A 5,965-nucleotide genomic window follows, 5' to 3' on the forward strand; every position below is an offset into this window, starting at 1 on the left:
CAGCGCCGCCGCGGACGCCATTGCGACGTACGGACGGGCGCGTCGGCTACGAGCTAGGCGGCATTGCTGGGGGCTAGAGCAGAGCTGGAGCTGAAGCTTGATTTGGGCGAGGAAGAAGCGGGAGGAGGGGATGTGACGGGAGAGTGAGGAAGGAGAGCAGCATGGACATGGACATGGACGTGGTGGTTCAGGCAGGACAAGCGCGGTTTTGGTGGGGAAGAGATTGGGACGGTTGGGCCTCGTTGTTTTACCCCCAATGGATCGGGCCCACGCCAGCCTATTGCAATACGATGAGGCCCACGCCAGCCTCGTCCTGTTTTCTCTCTGTCTCACCTACCCTGCTCCTCTCCTCGTCCCCTTCCTCTCGCCGTGCGGCCGATCTCCTCGTCACATAGCGAGAGATCCCCAAATCTCGTGAACCCTAATCTAGGGTCCGCCCAGTCGCTGCGCCTCGTCCCCCGATTTGGTGCCCCCCCTCTCCGGGCGTCCGGAACTTTCGCTACGGGATGCCCCATCTGGGCCGCGTTTCACGGTGCGTTCTGGCCTTGTGTAGATTCTTTCTTCTCTACAGAACCCTGCGATGCATGCCGCTGGTTCAACACACAGAGACCATTCTTGTTCTGTCTTTCTAAGTGTCAATCATTGCTGTACGTAGTTTGTCTGGTATTTTGTTTGTGATATTTGGGTGTATGTATGTCTGTAACTCTGTATGTATGTGTGTTAGCCGGCCGGTCTGCTCTTCGTACGAGTTCCTACTAGTTTGTTAAATGTCTGGTTGAAATCGGGGGCTGAGCTCCTTAAATCGAAAATAAAATAATTAACCATGCTGCTGGACTGGAGATCTCTGGTCTCTGGATTGAGACTAACATGGATTACTGACCGGGTTCTAACATTATTGCCCTTTCGGTGCAGATCTGCTTATGCGTCCTTGGTCATCATGGCAAGGAACATTGCAGTAAAAGGCAAGAACAGATGGGGCAAGCAGCTCTGCTGTTTCCCTTGTTCCAGTAACTATTTCTGCACCTCCACCTACGCCAACGGCGAGCAATCTGCCATCACCCAAGCAATGGATATAGCAGAGATGAAGGGCCAAACCTCTTATTGTGTATATACATCCCACATTCCTCGCAACAGCACCCATCGGGACGGTTCTATTTACAAGAGGCACTCTGTTTTTCTACGTCTATGGCCACTTATTACCTGACGTGATGAGAGTAAGTCATCCTAATCTCTTCCCTATCATAATCTATAATGTGCTTTGGTTGATTTGATTGAAAATGCATTATCATGTTTATTATTAAAAACTGCAAAATACTCCCTCTCTGTGAAGAAATACAAGATCGTTTAGCTCACTAATATATGAATTAGCAAAAAAGAAAGTATTTTCAAGTTGAATGTTTATCTAAAATTTCTGAACAGAAATTTGTTGATATATCATGCATGGTTAAGGTCTTAACACTAGTTAACAAATCAAATCTATTTTTATTACATAAATATCTGCCAGTTTTACTCATAAACGAACAAGCTCTGACTCATAAAGTTGAAATACATTATGCTTATTTTAATTATTTTCTCTAATCTAACACAAATATGTGTTGGCAGATCGTAATTTTAATTCTACTTGTGAGAGATATTGTTTAATTCACTATTTGTTGAAATATAATATTCGTAAATGTTTTTTATGAAGCACAACTAGAGCCAATGATGTCCTCGCAGCCCATGAATTGCTCCCCGGATCGGGAAAAATGTGAAATACATTATGCAACTCATATGTTGCAGATTTTCTCATTAAAATTGGCTAAAAATAGTACCAACGACGGCTTGGTACAGATATATGGATATATAGCAGTGCGGGATTTTCATGATTCATTGCTTAATTATGTTGTCAACCGCAGCAGAGATGATCCCATCATTGTGGAACAGGTGCACATATTTACATGTATGCAATTAAATTTAGCATTGAATTCTTTTAATAATAGAGCTCAATCTCGGCATCATATGCATAAAGCTAACGGATCAAGATATAAATAGTTGAATGTCATACTATAACCATGTAATCAATGTTTAAGAGTCAAAGACTAGTGAGTCATAAGTTTGGTTGTTGACTTCATATCTCGACTCGACTGGTTGGCACATCAAATGACTTATGGACTAGTTGTTGATTACCCTCGACTAGTCTTGCCCTTTAACTGGAGTGGCTCAAAATTAGCCCATGGGTTTGTCTTAAAAAAATAGGCCATTGCCGGGTTGAATAAAAGTGGGCCTAAGTTCATCCGTTGAAGGGTAGCCTCTCCGATGCAACCACATAGACTCCCATCTCAAGTCATCTCCTAGGTGTTGCTAACCTCACCCTTGGCAAGTGGTGCGACCTGGCCAGAACAATGATTGTTTTGTTGACACCCTCTGCCTATGAGTGTGCTTGGGCTGCATCTAGCAACGTTTCTACTCTTTTTCGCCGCCCAACATTGTGTACCCCTTACCGCATCGGATGCATCCCTTGCCACCTAGTCTGCAGACAACGTGGCACGCTTGGCGACCATATCCGCTTGTTTGCGCTGAATGCATGGTGCTTGCAGATCCTCAGGTTTGCCCTACTACATTGCCAGCATTGCATGTTATGCCTTCTTAGACACTATTCATCCCCATCGGTCCCAACTCCCAACAACATGCATAGCATATGCTAGCGCTCTCTCCTTGGCGCAGACTTAGACACACATGTGTTCGGTAGCTATAACTCATCCAACTGCTCGAGAACACTAAGGTTTGGTCCCATTGGGCAGCCAAGGAAGATCAATAGTATTTTCTTTGCTGTCGAACCCTCACTTTCCTTACCTTTACCTGACGTAGACATGAACGACATTCATGCTGCTTGTGGATTATAATTTATTTTAGTGATCTATTAGTGAGTAATAGGTACTTAAGTAAAATCAACCAGAATAATTCTGGAGGCTTACTTCATGTAAGACACTGTAATTTCTTAGTACAATGCATACGAGGGTTCATACCACGAATTATCCAAACACACCAAATTTCTCTCTGACTGTTGTCATAAGTGAAATGGTATCTTCACTTTTATAGGGCCTCCTTGATACAAAGGATTTCCAATTTATTTTTGGAGAATTCTAGTCCGCGTGAATTTTTCCTACCTCAGGGTTGCAAATCATAGGATTTTTTCATGTTAGGATTTATTTGCACTAGTTTATTGAAATTCTATCTACTCCAACCTTTTAGGAAAAGCCTATGCTTTTTCCTGTTCACAATCAAACAGTCTTTCAGTCCTCTTATACTCAAGATGGCACAACACTTTAATCTTGTGCTTTGGTGTTACCACGTTTCGGTAATCCTGCAATCATAGAGGTCAAACATTTGAGGTCTTGGTGATGGTGGCTCCACTTGATGATCTCATTTGTATCATTTTATGGATTTATATATGCAAATTCATGTGCTTTGGAAGATGTTATGCAACGATGGGTTTAACCTTGCATATATTACGCAAGTTTGTGGGTAATTATCTCGGCATGATTTATCTAAGTTGTGTTATATTACCCTCACCAAGGACATGTACGATAATATTGTGACAAGTGTTTGAACAAGTGATGGCGACACTGATGACTTTCCGATTAAGATAGGACTGCATCAGGGGTTAGCTTTGAGCCCTTATCTTTTCTCCTTGGTGATGGATGAGGTCACAAGGGATATACAAGGAGATATCCCATGGTGTATGCTCTTTACGGACGATGTGGTGCTAGTCGATGATAGTCGGACGGGGATCAACAGGAAGTTGGAGTTATGGAGGCAAACCTTGGAATCGAAAGGTTTTAGACTTAGCAGGACTAAGACCGAGTACATGAGGTGCACTTTCGGTACTACTAGGCATGAGAAGGAGGGGGGTGTTAGCCTTAATGGGCAGGTGGTGCCTCAGAAGGACACCTTTCGATATTTGGGGTCAATGTTGCAGAAGAATGGGGATATCGATGAAGATGTGAACCATCGAATTAAAATCGGATGGATGAAGTGGCGCCAAGCTTCTGGCATTCTGCGTGACAAGGGGTGCCACAAAAGCTAAAATGCAAGTTCTATAGGGCGACGGTTCGACCCGCAGTGTTGTATGGCGTTGAGTGTTGACCGACTAAAAGGCGACATGTGCAACAGCTAGGTGTGGCGGAGATGTGCATGTTGAGATGGATGTGTGGCCACACAAGGAAGGATCGAATCCGGAATGATGATATACGAGATAGAGTTGGGGTAGCGCCAATTGAAGAGAAGCTTGTCCAACATCGTTTGAGATGGTTTGGGTATATTCAGCGCAGGTCTCTAGAAGCCCCAGTGCATAGCGGACGGCTAAAGCTTGTTGATAATGTCAAGAGAGGCCGGAGTAGACCGAACTTGACATGGGAAGAGTCCGTAAAGAGAGATCTAATGAATTGGAGCATCACCAAAGAACTAGCCATGGACAAGGGTGCGTGGAAGCTTGCTATCCATGTGCCGGAACCATGAGTCGGTTGTGACATCTTATGGGTTTCACCTCTAGCCTACCCCAACTTGTTTGGGACTAAAGGCTTTGTTGTTGTTGTTGTTGTTGTGTTATATATGCAACTGAGTTATGTTTGTTGATAAAATATCTAAAATTGTTTTGCTTTCGATGGTTTGGATTGTATGCTATCATTTATTTGAGATTTGTTGTCAATCGACTAGAAAGAAAAGTATATGCTTTAATATTTCCTATTACTTTACATGAGGAGCTACTAAATAATAATAGTTTTGCAGGGTTCTCTTATTGAGATGACTGGCCCTAAGCGATACATCGCAATGCTATCCCCTGTACTTCTCGAGCTTGACATGAGGATCAAGAAAGGAGAGCAAGAAGAGGATGATCTACAACTAATAGATGGTGCAGACGAGTACGGCGGTCTACGCACATCTGAATACCCATTCACTTGTCGTATTAATGGAGATTGTGGCGCGGTTGACATCACTTTAGCCCTTGTTCGTTGGGCATTTGAGGCCACAATAGATGTTATCAAATCAAAAGTGCAGTGTGGATTCGATTTATCTCTCAGTTCGTTTGTTCTTAATATGGATGGGTTACATGAGATTCAGCTCTTTCGTGGCAGTATTGGTGGGTCGTGTAGCTTAAGAAGACATGTGATTGCTGTAAAGGAGAATACTTGGATGCATTTGAAGTTCAAGGTAGGTCAGAGAAGTTGTAAAAATGATGGTGATCTTGATCGGCATTGTTCCTTCAAAGCAAAAAAACATGGGTATGATTATCAACAAATCATGCTCGAGCTTGCGTCTATCTCAGTGAAGGTGACTTGGTCGAATGTAGAATAGGCTCGAGGCGAGTCCAACTTTGAATTACGAAGCCGACAGCAATTACATCAAGGAATTAACAAGGAAAGAAAATACACAATGATCAATGTGCGCATGTAAAGCACTCTGTTTCATATTTGAATTTTTAGTTGCGTTCCTTGATCTTGCAGTGTATGTGTGTCTATTTGCTGCAGTGCCAGTTTACTAATTTTGTGTTGGAACGTTCGTGTCTTGTCAAGTATACATGGGTATTTATATCATAATTTGTGATATGCATCCACCTCAGTATCCGTTGAGCGTTCTTGCTGCGGCAATGGATCAATTTTGCTAATATGAGATGAGCTCTTGATTGTATTGTTAGTAGTAAATTAGGCTAGTGCTTAATATAAGTAGGGCACTAGGGCTATGTGAAAAACAAGGGTCAAGAAATAATTTGGCTGAGCAGGGGATGCCAACACTCGTTACTTCCACCTTCGGGTCAATTATTGTAGGAGGAAAAACTTTATCCACCGCCTCAAACACAACAATGATTGGGTTACCGATCATGCAAAGAAGGCGAATATTGTGCATCAACACTTTACAAACATTTCTAAAAAAAGGGCCATCGCTCAACATTGACATCAACTGGGAGATCCTCCCTACTTCAGATTGC

At 43.0% G+C, this 5,965-nt stretch overlaps 1 pseudogene; it reads left to right on the top strand.

Moving 5' to 3' along the window:
* The first annotated feature begins 400 nt into the window (after positions 1-400).
* On the top strand, positions 401-5,667 carry LOC123452746 (annotated as a pseudogene).
* The last annotated feature ends 298 nt before the right edge of the window (positions 5,668-5,965 follow it).

Source organism: Hordeum vulgare, chromosome 5H (genome assembly GCF_904849725.1).
Source record: "Hordeum vulgare subsp. vulgare chromosome 5H, MorexV3_pseudomolecules_assembly, whole genome shotgun sequence".
Taxonomy (NCBI): domain Eukaryota; kingdom Viridiplantae; phylum Streptophyta; class Magnoliopsida; order Poales; family Poaceae; genus Hordeum; species Hordeum vulgare.